Source organism: Juglans microcarpa x Juglans regia, chromosome 2S (genome assembly GCF_004785595.1).
Source record: "Juglans microcarpa x Juglans regia isolate MS1-56 chromosome 2S, Jm3101_v1.0, whole genome shotgun sequence".
In the NCBI taxonomy this organism is placed as follows: domain Eukaryota; kingdom Viridiplantae; phylum Streptophyta; class Magnoliopsida; order Fagales; family Juglandaceae; genus Juglans; species Juglans microcarpa x Juglans regia.
In genome coordinates, this window is record NC_054597.1 from 12,376,083 (window position 1) to 12,390,774 (window position 14,692).

A 14,692-nucleotide genomic window follows, 5' to 3' on the forward strand; every position below is an offset into this window, starting at 1 on the left:
TGAGTTTGAGACATTGCCAGCATACTATCCAAGGTGTTATGTTCAAGGCCATAATTCTAGGACTTGTAAAGGTGAAGGCAAGAAACAGAATGTGAAGCTGAAGAAACCAAAAGATAAGGCAACGACAGAACAGGCCTGGGTTATCAAGGAAACCAAGGGTGGGAGCCTTGTTCAGAAGGGTGAATCTAGCAAGGTGGGAGAGAGGCCGTTGAATGAGGAGGGATTTATTCCAAATGTTCAGGTATTGGAGAGTTCAGAAACGAACCGAATGAATGTTGTTGAAGGCAGAGGAACTGAAGCTGCTCCAACACTAGAGCAGGAAGAGGCTGTTAACAACGGAGAGCTTGGTTCCACAACTCAGTTGCTGACTAGGGGCAGTCCAGTTATTGACCAGGTTGGACATGGTATATCAATGGATGCAGAATTGGCTGTTACCGAGGTGGTGGTTCTTAAGGAGGGGAATTCGGTGGCACCTGAGCCATTAGAAGGAAATGATGGTTTGCATTTGGATATAGTCCAAGAAGAGTTGGCAACGGGTCTTATTTTTGATATGGTAGGTTTGCAAACTGGGGTCATGCTTGCACCCATTATGGAGGATATACATACGGAAGGCCATGATCGACGGACGCTAGATGAAGTCACTACCCAGGAAGGATGTGATCCAGTTTGTGAGGAGGTTGAACGTACGAATTATTGCTCAGATGGTCACACTTGCTCATATTCGGATTCGGAAGGGGCTTTAGAACACTTAGCTAAAGACAATCTGAAGCCTCGGATTCAGATTCTCATTTGAACAAGAAATGGAAGGGGAAAGGTATTAAGTTAAAAGGTTCTTCTAGGGTCGTAAATAAGCCCGCCCAGCTTAATTTATGAAGACATCTTTCTTGTATTGGAATGCTCGAGGGATTGGAACGGCGAGAAAGCGTCTTAAAAAATTGGTATCAAAATTTCTTCCTAAAATTCTTGTTATTGCTGAGCCAATGGTAAGAAATTCTCTTTTAGATTTGTGGCATGATCGTTTGTGATTTGACTGTTGTTGCTCTAATGTTGATGACAGAGGTAAGTAATGGATGTTTTGGGTTCAGGAATTAAATCTTGTTGTTGAGTATATGGGAGATCAATTCTTGACAGTTCGTATTGATAATCCGAATGTTGTCCGATTTACATTTGTATATGCGAAATGCTCCTATTTGGAATGTAGAAGACTGTGGGATTCTTTGATGGCGACTAATATTCACCAGTTACCATGGATGGTGATGGGAGATTTTAATATTATCAGGAATGATTCGGAAAGCAAAGGGGGCCGGCCAAGATTGGCTTTGGCTATGGAGGAGTTTAATGATTGGGTGGGTTCTTGTGGTCTACTTGATATGCCTTTTTGTGGGAATTCCCTATCCTGGTGTAATGGTCACTCTGGAAGATCTAGGCACTGGGCAAGACTTGATTGTTGTTTTCTTAATACAACGGTTCTTGATATTTTTCCTGCTGCTAAATTCGAATACTTGGCACGTACTTCTTCTGATCATGCACCAATGTCGATTTCGTTGGAAAATCAGTTTGTTACTTATGGCTATCCTTCTTTTAAATTTCAGCAAATGTGGGTATCTCATGCCCAATTTTTTGACTGTGTTTCAAACTCTTGGGAATGTGGATGTTGTTGGGGGCTCAAGTTTACATGTGTTTATGACTAAACTTAAAAGACTCAAAATTGCATTGAGAGAGTGGAACAAGCACATTTTTGGGAGGACGAAAATCCATATAGCGGCGCTTGAGGCTCAGATAAAAGGTTTGGAGGCCAGGTTGCAATCTGAATACCTAGAAGATGTAGAGGATGATCTCGTGGTATCACAATTGTAGCTTTCAGTTTGGTTGGATAAGGAAGAAAAATGCTTAGCCCAACAAGCTAAATAAGGTTGGATTCAGAAGGGCAAAGCGACCTCTATGTTCTTCCGTGCAGTCAGTCGTCGTAATCATAAAGAGGTGAAAGAGATGAAGCTTGCAGACGATACTATTCTTTCCTCACCAGAGCAGATTCATGAAGAGGTTATTTCTTATTTCTCACAATTCCTAGAGGTTGGTTCTTGCTGTGAAGAGCCGATCCTGGGGGGTTTGGTCCAACCGATTATTTCACGGGGTGAAAATGACTTTCTTTCTCGTACTCCTTCATCCCATGAAGTTTATGATGCTCTTTGCTCCATTCTGGAAGATAGTAGTCCGGGTCCTGATGGGTTTGGATCGGGATTCTATCGATCTTGTTGGCACATAGTGGGCAATGAGGTTGTTGATGCGGTGGCAGAGTTTTTTCGAGTTAGGAATCTTCTGAGGTTTTTCAATGTTATTTTCTTGGTTTTAATTTGGAAAGTAGATAATCCGACGAGTTTTGATAAGTTTAGGCCGATTAGCCTATGTAACGTGTTTTACAAAATTTGCACTAAAATTATGGTTAATCGCCTCCCCCCATGTTGGCAAAAATTATTTCTCCTGAACAAGGAGCTTTTCTTCCAGGTCGAAGCATCTTTGAGAATATTAGTGTTACGCAAGAAATGATCCATTCTATTAATAAACCGGCACATGGTGGAAATGTAGCTTTGAAGATTGACATGGCTAAGGTATATGATAGTGTGGACTGGTCTTTTCTTTTACATGTTCTTAAAGCTTTTGGGTTCTCAGAATTTTTTGGCATGTTGATTCGACAATGCATCACTAATCCTTGGTTCTCTGTGGTCATGAACATGGTACCCAAAGATTTTTTCAAAGGAGGTCGAGGGTTGAGGCAAGGTGACCCTATCTCTCCTTATTTATTTATTCTTGTTGAGGAAATTTTTACAAGGATGATAAAAAAACAGGTGGAAATGGGTAAGATCACTCCGTTTTACCATCCGAGGGGTACCCCCATTATTTCTCATTTGCTCTATGCGGATGATGTGGTGCTATTTTGTAATGGGTCAAAGCTTCATTAAAAGCTATTTCTGATGTGTTGAAGACGAATGAACAATGGTCAGGGCAAGTAGTTAGCAAAAACAAGTCCTCTATATTTTTCTCTTTGCAGGTTTCTATCTCTAGACATCGGGCTCTTCTTTGCTTCACGGGTTTTACGGAAAGGACTTTCCCTTTTAAATATTTGGGAGTTCCTATTATTTCAGGAAGACTGAAAATAGCTCATTTTGATGGCTTGATTGCTAAAGTTCAATCCAGATTGGAGGGATGGCAAGCCAGAATGTTATCTAGTGGGGCGCGTCTAATTCTCATTAAACACGTGCTTCAAAGTATTCCCGTTCACATCCTTTCTATCTTAAGGATGCCTAAAGCTGTTCTTGAGAAACTTCAAAGAATCATCAGTACCTTTTTCTAGGGTCTGAAAGATGGTAAAGCCAAGAAAAAATGGCGTTCTTGGGTGGATATTTGTAAGCCTGTCTCGGAAGGTGAGATGGGTATTCGGAGTCTTCAAGACGTGCAAACATCTCTGCATATGAAGTTAGCTTCAAACCTTATGCAAGGTACATCTCTTTGGTCTAATTTTTTTCATGCTAAGTATGTTGGTCATAGACATATTTCTATGGTGGATCCTAAAAAAGGGTCTATTTTCTGGAAGATGATCTTGCAAAGTATTCCTTTAGTGCAAACTAATTCTAAATGGAAAGTTCGGGAGGGTAAGCTTCTTTTTTGGCATGATAAGTGGGCTGATGATGCCCCTCTTTGCGATAATATTCAGATTTCAGATATGCCAAATCTTAAGTTGGAAGATTGTAAAACTGGGTTGGGTTGGAATATGGAGATTTTTGCTTGGTTGGTTGGTCATCAAAAAGCTGAAGACATTATTTTGTAGTTGGGTAGGGTTAAACATGGGAAAGCTATATTGATATGGCTCCCTAATGATGACCGAAATTTCTCTACTAAGAGTGCTTGGAATTGTATTCGTTTGAGGGGTCCAGATTTCCCTTGGGCAAAATGTGGAAGGCCATACATGATTGTCTTCCTGTGGATGACAGAATTTGCAGAATTGGAATTCCTATCGCTTCCCGTTGTGATTGTTGTTCCAGTTATACTCATGAAGACCTTAATCATATTCTTGCGGGAGGAGACTTTGCTGAAAAAATTTGGCGTATCTATTCAGTGGTTCTTGGAGTTCCTTGGGTGGAAGGTTGCTCGTGGAGACAGAGGGTGGAGTGTTGGTATATGCAGGCTAAGAATTCTAATCGCCTTGGTCAACTGTTGGGACTTCTTCCGGCAATCATTACTTGGCGGCTATGGGGGCGTCGCTGTAAGGTCTGGATGGAAGGAGTAATGGAATCGGTCCAACAGGTTTGGTGTTCGATAAAATATTGGGTTTCTTGGATTGCGGTTAAACTAAAAGATGTTAATTTGCTCAATCGGCATGATGAAGGTATTTTAAAATGTTTTAATATGCCTTTAAATGTCATAAGGAAAGAGATTGTCATCCTGGTCAAGTGGAAGCATCCTAAGCAATGTTGGGTCAAGCTGAATGTCAATGGTTGTTCTCTAGGTAATCCAGGCCCTTCGGGTGCTGGAGGCATTATTCGAGATGAAAAAGGTAATCTGGTTTGTGGGTTTACAATAGCCACAGGGCATCTTTCGAACAATTATGCAGAGTTGATGGGTTTATTTCATGGGCTTCGACATATTGGCTTGCTGGGTGTTTTATTTGTGGAGATTGAACTTGATTCCATGTTAGTGATAAATAAACTGGTTGAAGAATCAGAGATGTGGCTTGTGGTACATGGAAGATTATTGGGATGAAATTCAGAGTCGACTAGGTGGGCTTAATGTTTCATTTGTTCACTGTTATAGAGAATGTAACTCGGTTACGGATGGCTTAGCTAAAATGGGTGCTAATGGTTTTACGGGATCATGGTTTTCTCTTCCTGAGTTGCCTTGTTCTATTAGAGGGATCATTAGGCTGGACAGAGGGGGCCTCCCTTACATACGGAAAACCCGAAGTAGTTCATAGAAAGCTATCTGTGCTGGTCTTACGGGAGGTATGTCCTTTTTGCATTTGATCATTTCATTTCTTACTCTATGTTCGTGCAGATTTTTCTTGCAGGTTCTTGATTTGAAGGTTTTTTTGGAGGCATTTGTATAGTGGTTGAGCTTATTTTGTTTTTTGAGGCTTGGGTTTTGGCTTTTATTATAATATTTGTAGCCCTCAGGCCTTGGATTGTAATCAAGGTTTTCTTCTGCCACAAGTGAGGGTTGATCAATAAAATTTGGGATGAGGTCACAAATGGACATGTGATCTTTGGCTCTTCTTAAAAAAAAATAAAAAAGGTGGTCCTTGTGGGATTTGGGCCTATGGATCTATTTCCATAATTTTATTTTTATTTTTTTGCAATTTGGTGAAATTTAATTTGGAGTTTATGGAGATTCCCATCCTTCTACATGTTATTTTGAATATTTAAGAATTTTAGTAGTTTGCTTAAAAAGAGATTTTTAAATCCTATTTTATGGGCCACAAGACCCCAACTCTTGGTGCAAGATCCTATTATGTAGTTATTTTATATTTTTAATTTTTTATGCACCGATCCTATCATTAGGGTTGAACATTGTCCGAACTGGAGTCGGTATATAGAAAGTTCGACTCCGACTTCGACTCCAATTTATCAAATCTGAGTTGAATTTGGGCTTTCAAATTTCAAGTTTACTAAAAACTTTATAGAAAAAAAAAATACAAATCTTACATATGAAAAACCTAAAAATATTTCATATGCTATGCAAACCTAAGAAATAAATTAAAAGCCTAAAGAAATTAAAAATGTACAGTAGGCCCTTTAGACTATTCTTGATATTATACTAACTTTCGTAATTTCATATTAGAGTCTCATACTCCCAAATCAACTAAAAATAATAAAATGATTCTTCAACCATCTAGCCACGGCCTAGACTAACATCCAAGACCCAAATAACAACTAACAAATAACCGCAATCATGAGTCATAATGGTCCAATGGTGATGTTCATCATCCAATCATTCACTATTGAATAAATTACAAATAGGAAACACAACCAGCCACTCAAATACAAGTCAAATATTGTATCAGAATCCAATTACATACTACTATATATATATATATATATATATATATATATATATATATTAGAATTTAGATAATAAATTAATAGTCTTACAATATATACACTATACATGGTACATGACTCACTATTAGCTAGTCAAGTTTCATCTATCCTAATATATGTAATATGTATAATAATGATATTATGAAACACTTTCAATGCCTAAATTTGATGTATTGTTTGACTTATATAAAGTACAGAGGCCAGATTCACTTGCTTGACTGGTGCGCATCTTCCCATATATGTAGGGGCTTGTTCTAGTATTTGTAATAACCTAATCTCTTATTTGAATTAGGCTTGGGCTAATGATTCGAATCTCCCTCCTTATCTAATCTTATTTGATCACCAAGGAAATATTTGAATTTACCCAGCTGATACGGGATCCGTTGAGTCCCTTACCCGTGGGTAATGTATGGATTCAGAATGGGTTGCCCATGCGGTGTTCGGGGCTTATCGTGGCTTCATTCTCTTGGGCTTGTGGGGCTTTAAGTCGCGTAGGTGAGGCTTGAGGTCGAGAGGAGGTTTTGGCCTCTCTAATTACCCCACGAAGTCTAATCATACTCACATGATGGGACTTTTACTGTGGACATCACTTCTTTACCTGGGCCGCCCTTATGTCAGTTTTATATGTAAAGAGGGAAAGGACATCATTTCCTTTTCGTGCCTCTTCCTTTCTCCTTTTTGCCTTTAACACGTTTTCATCATCATCATCCTGTCATTTCAAGTGGCATTGTCCTTCTTGAACTGCTATTCTCTGTGTGTTCCCCACTCTGTTATTTTCCCTTTTTTTTTTTTTTTTCCTTAGTGTGCACCTTGTTGCAACATTTTCTTTTCTCAATCATCCCTTTCGGATTTTCTTCAGTTAATGGCTTTTCACAAGTTTTCTCATGCTGTTTCTAGGAGTGCAAGGTCTTCCCAACCTCGCAATTCTCCTCCTCACACTGAGGGGACTGGTGTAGGTCGCCCCTTTGTCTTTGAGGGGAACCACTGGACGGCGATGAGGTCACGATCCGATTCAAATTTTGTGAGGAATCGCTACGGGATCCCTGACCCAGTGGTGCTGAGTCCATTGGAATTTTACTAGGGGTGGTTGATGCTGGGGGTTTTGCCGCTTAGGTTGCACTATATTCTATAATGATTCTAATGGGACTCTGCTTGCCATTTTGTCTGCATGTCCGTGATGTGCTTGACTTTTTAGGGCTTGCTCCCTCGCACCTTGTGCCAAACGTGTGGAGGATACTGATGGCTTGCTGCATTGGTTGGAGGCAGGTTCTGGAACCTGTTGGCGAAGACTATCCAGATTTCATAGCGAGGGAATTCCTTTTCACTCATGGAGTTCGCCGCATAGACGAGAACCAATGTAGCTTTTGATCTCGCATAGGTAATCATGTTGTGCGCTTGGAACGTCTCTACTTTCATGCCAAGGAGTGGCAGAGGAAGTTCTTCTTCGTTTTTGGTGACGGCTTGGAATTCCCATCAAGCGAGGCCGCTTGTCGTGAGTTCCTAGTTCGGGCGGCGTGGGTCCTGTTCCCGACGATCGTGATTTTTCCATTATCCTTTCTGATCGAGAGGAGGCTCGTCTGTGTCTGGTGTATGCTTGAGTGGAACAGAACGATAGTACCACTTGGTCAAACGTTCTTCTGACTCGTGGCAATATTAAAAAGTTAGTAGTTTTGCCTAGTCGGGGCCATGTGTTTGGCCGCGAGGAAAAGGGCTCGTGCTGAAGTACCCCTGTTCATGCTAGGGCCAATCCTTCTGATGAGTCGAGTTCTACTACGGGAGGACCTCCTCCTCCTTCCATGGTGTTCGGAGAGGGAAGTTCGGTTTTCCCCCAACGCTTTTTTATTGACCATTCAGAAGAAATTATGGCACAAGAAGAGGTAGACCTAGAGTTAGTTTTGGAGGCTGAGTTCGTTATGTTGCCTGGTCGGGAGGTTGCTCCATCGACTTCTCCTTTATTGGATGATCAACACGAGGCTTCTGGCTCATATGAGGTGAGATAGAAGTGACTCTCAACCTTGCTTTCTTGGAGACTCCCCCAGTTGTTCCAATCGAGCCTTCAGTCCCCTTTGATGGATCAGGTGAAGCCTCCTTGGCGGCAGGTGATGACACTGCGCCGAAGGTTCCTGTACTCGCTTCAGCAACTTCTGATCCCCCTCTTGATAGCTTTAGGTTGGGTCATCCCAGAGATTCCCTTTATTTTTCTAGATTTTTTTTCATTGGAATGGATCTCAGCAACGACAGAGTTTCCATTCCATTCTCACCTTTTAGTTTTTCATCGGCGAGAGGAGATGTTTCATTGCCTATGTTCTTGAGTAGCTCGCCCTTTAGGATCCTTCTTTGGGCTCGGTTGATCAAGTGGGGGACAACACTTCTGTTGCTCTTTCATCTCCTCCACGCCCTCACCCGAGTTGAAACACTCAGTTTTGTATTTAGGAAATTGTCTCGACAGCGCTGAAGGGGCAAAAAGAAAAACACTTTGTGGAGCTGTTTCCTCCTTTGGTCTCTAGGTGCTAGTGGAGACACTCGATTATCTTTCCCTCGGACGTCTTTGAGGTAGTACGATCTCGGTCTATAGCTAGCTACGACAATTTAGGGACCTTCTGATCGTGGTCTATTTTTCCCTCTTCTGTGGTGGTGACTCCAGTTTCTTTCTGGACCAAGTCTCCTATCTTGAAGGACCTTGCCTTAACCCTCTTATTGAAATATTGCTTCATCTTCCTTTTGTTGACTACTGCTTTGGTCTCTGCGTCGTTTCTTTTTTCTTCTAGCAAGTCGAGGTTTTCCTCCAGTGCTCCAACATTTCGTCCTTCATTGTAGTATAGGGTTCTATGGCTTGGCAACCTTACTTTGACGGGTATCACCGCTTCGCTGCTATATGTTAGGGCGAAAGGCATTTCTCCTATTGGGATTTTGACGGTTGTCTTATAGGGCCAAAGTATCCCAGGAAGGTCCTTGGTCCATGCATCCTTCTTTTCCCCAGTCTCTTATTCAATATGCCCATTATCATTTTATTTGTCATCTCAACTTGCCCATTGGCCTGAGGATGTCTAGGGGAGGAATATTTGTCCTTGATTTTGAGTTCATCGCACTAGTTGCTATGGTACTCGGTGTCAAATTGCTTGTCATTGTCTGAAATGATGCATTGTGGTATCCCCAGTCGGCACACAATGGATTTCCATAGAAACTTGGTGACATTTTGCGAGGTTGCTGTTGCCATTGCCTCGACCTTTGCCCATTTTGTGAAGTAATCAACGACGATGATGATGAACTTTGCTCCTCCTTTGCCTAGTGGCATGGGACCGACTAGATCCACTCCCTACTAGGCAAATGGCTAGGTGATGTGATCGATGTTAGTTCCTGAGGTGGGTTGCTTGAGATTGGCATGTGCAACTGGCATTGGACACACTTCCTGGCGAATGCCTTGGCATCTTTGAGGGTGTGTGGCCAATAGTACCCAACCCTTATGAACTTAGCCACCAAAGCTCTTCCTCCTGAGTGATTTTCGCATACTCTCATGTGTACTTCGTCATGGCGTATTGTACCTCTTCCTTTGATACATATCTTAAGGGGGCTGACAAACCCCGTTTGTATAGTGTGTTGCCAATCATGGCAAACTGGGCAATCTTGTTCTTAACTCTCCTTGCTTTTTCCTTATTGGGTGAGAGTTTCCTGGTAGTTACAAACTTGATTATATCACTCACCCATTCTAGGGTTTTTGCATTTATTTCTGAGACCTCGAGCCCTATAGCTAGGCCCTCTACTATTTGCATGATCACCCTCCATGGTAAGGCCGTTTCATCTTTCCCGGATGCTGCTCGCGCTAGTTTTTTAGCTTTTCAATTATCCTCCCTTGAGATGCTGCTGATTCGAAAGTAATTGGAGGCAATCGTGCCTTTTATAGACTTGTTGTAAGTATTGTTTTAGCTTTTCGATTTTTGCTAGATATTCTCTTGTTATTTTGCCGACTACCACTTGGGAATCTGCGTTCATGTCGACCTCGCTTGCTCTCGAGGCTCTGGCTATGGCGAGTCCTACCAATACTACTTCACACTCAGCCTTGTTGATGACTTTGAATTCCAACCTTATTTCATAGTATGCTTCAATGTTATCTTCCGCAACTACATACAGCCCTACTCCCCCTCCTGTTTTGCAGGACTAGCCATCGTTGCACACTTGCCATAGTTTTTCAACAAGAGACTCTGGCATTTCTTCAAGAAAGTTGGAAAATTCAACTACAAAATTAGTGAAGGCTTGCCCTTTCACTGCGGTTTGGGGAATATAGTCAATATCGAACTTGCTTAGTTCGATCAATATTCTTTACTAGTCAGCTTGAAGTGTTTGGTTATTGCAGTATCTTCATTAGGGGTGTTGCTCTACCTTTATGGGGTGTGCCCGGAAGTAAGGTCGTAGTCGGCTGGCGGCTATTACATCATTTCCACTTTTGGGTACTGTGTCTTGGCTCCCCTCAAGGCTCAACTTATATAGTATACTGGCCTTTGTACGCCTCCCTCCTCATGCATTAGGGTGGCAGATATGACGCCCGATGTGACCGACAAATATATGAGCAGGGGCTCTCCCTGCTTGGTTTGGCTTACTAGTGGGGAATGTGCCAAGTATTCCTTGAGTTTTGTAAACACCTTCTCACACTCGGCATCCTAGTTTTGAACCTTCCGAAAGACTCAGAAGAATGACAGGATTTGTTAGTCGATCTTTACAAGAACATGTTGAGCGCTGTTATTTTCCCTATTAGCTTCTGCACTTCATTCAGGTTCCTCAGCGGCTCCATCCCAATAATCGCCTGTACTTTTTTTGGATCAGCTTCAATTCATTGTTCTAACACTATGAAGCCTATGAACTTACCCGATTTTACTCCGAATGCACATTTCACCGAGTTGAGTTTCATTTTGTATTGCTACAACACTCCAAAAGCTTCCTTCAGATCCTCTATGTGCTATTCTTGCTCATAGCTTTTGACCAACAAGTTATCAACATATACTTCCATATTTCACCCTATCTGTTTCTTAAACATTCTATTTACTAGCCTCTAGTATGTCACTCCTACATTTTTTAAGCCAAAAGACATGACCTTGTACCAGTATAACCCCTGGTCGGTTATGAATGTTGTTTCCTCTTGATCGAATTGGCTCATCTAGATCTGATTATATCCCAAATAGACATCCATGAAACTCACAATTCTTTGCCTTGTAGTGAAGTCTACAATTAAGTCTATCAGGTTAGAGGAAGGCTATCATTTGGATAGGCTTTATTGAGATCGATAAAATCCACACACATTCGCCACTTCCCATTTGGCTTATTCATGAGTATTACGTTTGAAGGCCATTCGAGGTAGTGGGTTTCTTTGATGAATCCAGTTGCTAAGAGTCAGTCGACCTCTTTTGCAATGGCTATGTATTTCTCGGTACTAAAGCTCATTTTTCTTTGCTTAACTGGTCGTATATCTGAGTTGACACTCAATCAGTGTTCTGTAAATTTTTCGTCAATTCCTGGCATGTCCTCATGACTCCAAGCAAAGATATCCTGGTTCGGCGAGGAGCTGCCTCAGTTGCTACCTTTCTTCACCTTTCGTTCTGGTTCCAATCCTTACTATGGCTTGAGGATGAGCTGGGTCCACGACGACTAGCTCGAGAGGCTCATCGGCCTTGCCCTGCTTCAAGGCTTTTTCATCTCTTATTTCTACTTCGTGCACCATTATCTTAGGTGGAGGAGCTAGAACAAGGCCGCTTACTGCCAAAGACTCGGCCATTCTAATATTCTTCTATCCTTCTCTGAGTTCCTATACATAACATTGCCAGGTGAGCACTTGCTCGCAGTGAACTTTCCCTATTCCCGCTTCTGTGGGGAATTTCATTTTTAGGTGGTACGTAGAGGTAACCACCCTGAAAGCGTTCAATGTTGGTCACCCAATGATGGCGTGGTATGATGATCGAGTTCTAACCACTAAGAAATCCATCATCGTGGTGGTTGTGTAGGGATCGGACCTGGTCGACACCAATAGGGTGATCGAGCCTATAGGTTGCACTGTCTTTCTTGAAAACCCTTTTAATGGGGTAGGGACTGGATGCAATTTGCTTTGGCTGATCCATGAATGCGTCCCAAAAGAGGACATTAGTTGAACTGCCATTGTGGATAAATATCATTTGTGTAGTGTAATTAGCCACCAACATGATTAATACCAATGTGTCATCGTGCGGGTAGACTACCCCTTTCAGTCGTACTGAAGGATATTGTCGCCGATGGTTGTTGCTTCAGTTGCTTTGCTTATCTATTGATATTGAAAATTTCCCTATACCTAGCTTGGTGTGCATAAGCCTTTCGCCTAGAGGAGGTAGGGCCACCCCCAGCAAATCCTTAAGTGATTGTGCGGATTTCTTTGAGGGGAGGGTTAGTCCGGTCCATGCTCCGTCTAGGAATCCGGTCTTGGTGCTCTATAAGAGTTTTTCTACTTATTGGGCTCTCACTTTTTTGGCGTCTTCATTCCCAATCTTGTCTTTTCTCGTTTGGTCGTCTGGGTGGTGGTATTTTGAGCAACTAAGCACTCATTCTCATTACTGCCATGCATTCCCTTGATTCTTTGTCTCAGGGTCTGACAATCTTCCATCCGATGTCCCCCTACATTGTGATAAGTGTAGAATTCTTTAGACCGTGGCACACGGTCGTCATCTTGGGGAGGCTCCCTGGCCTTCTCCTGAGCATTCATGTTAGAGTATTGAGCTCTGGAGCTCGTAATCTGTGTTGTGGGACCTGTTTCTCAACGACTCTCATGTTGGTTTTTCTTTATCCTTGGTTCCTTTTCTCGATCTTTCCCTTGACCCCCTTTCCTAGCTTGGTCTTTTGGCTGCTCCATCTTTGATTTCCTTGGTGTGGTTAGGGCCTACAACATGTCCTTCACATTGACAAAATCATTAGCTTTATCCATGAATTCTCATAGAGTAGGGGGTTTTCTCGCCTACTCGGGCATAAAGAGATTTCTAGGCCAGATTCATCCTAATAAGACTGCCAACATGATCTTTTCATCTTGATTGTCAATCATCATGCTTTCTTTGTTAAAATGAGTAAGGTAAGCCTTTAAGCTTTCATCCTCCCTTTGTTTCATAGTGAGCAGGTATGCCTTCTTCTAGTTGCCATGAACTGGGTCAGGAATTTCCTACCCAATTCCTCAAAATTGTCTATAAATCTTGACTGCAGTGCTCCAAACCACTCGTGTGCAACTCCCATTAGGTTCATAGGAAATGTTCAGCACGCAATTTCATTGAGAAATCCATGGAGCATCATATGAATTTTGAATGTTTCTAAGTGTTCAACAGGGTCCTTGGACCCATTGTACATTTCAACCAACAGGACTTTGAATTTTAATGGGTGTGGTACTGCCATTATTTTCGCATTGTATGGTTAGTTTGTGCTGATAAGCAGTTGATCAATCGATGAAGAGGCGCCTATCTTCCAAGTCATTTCCTCATATTTATCCATGAGGCTTCGCAGATTGTTATGCTTCTCATCCTCGTTACTAAGGAGTCTGCCCATGCTTTGTGATTCAACCTTCGCCCTATCAACTTTGCTCGGCACAAGGTCTTCCCTTGACATGACATTTCTTTGTTTTAGGGCCTCATTCTCAAGTTCTAGTGCTTCTAGCTTTACCGTCACTCTATTTAGTTTGTCCTCCATCTTGGCTAAACTGGCCTTCATGCTCACGAAAGTGGCTTCCTAGTCTCTGGTTGCTTGGGAGCGTGGTTGCAAGGATGCAAAAAGCACGTTGAGATATGAAAGTCTCACAGACGACGCTAATTATTACATGTGTTTCACACTCCTACGCGTGCCTTATACAAACCTACAACATGTGAATCGAGAAAAGCTTGAAGGGTACTGAAACACCTAAGTTAGATATATTGTTTGACTTATATAAAGTACTGAGGTTAGATTCACTTACTTGACTGGTGCGCATCTTCCCATAAATATAGACGTCCACGGGGAGGGGGGGGTTTGTTCTAGTCTCTGTAACAACCTAATCTCTTCTTTGAATTAGGCTCAAGCTAGTGATTTGAATCTCCCTCTTTATCTGATCTTATTTGATCACTAAGGATGTATTTGAATTTACCCCTCTGATACTGGATCTGTTGAGTTGCTTACTCGCGGGTAATGTATTGATTCAGAATGGGTGGCCCATACGGCTTTCGGGGCTTATCGTGGGTTTGTTCTCTTGGGCCTGTGGGCCTTTAAGTCATGTAGGTGGGCCTTAAGGTCGGGAGGAGATTTTGACCTCTATAGAAGTTATAAACTTTTTATATGAGTATATATGACCAATATATAAATAATTTATATTTTTATTAAAAATGGAGTTGGAAGTCAAAGTTGGATTTAGAATTGAAGGTAAAGTCTTAGTTGAGTCAGAATCGAAATTCAAGTCGGAGTGAATTTTCATGTTTTTGCATGGACTACCTACCATGTGGTTAACCTTAATATATCAACTTCCTTGAAAGGCAACATATTTCCTTTTGATGATCATTTCTTCTCAGACCAACATTAGAAGGTGCAAAATATTGAAGAAATTTGAGCTGATACAATAATCTGTTTAAATAAATGCG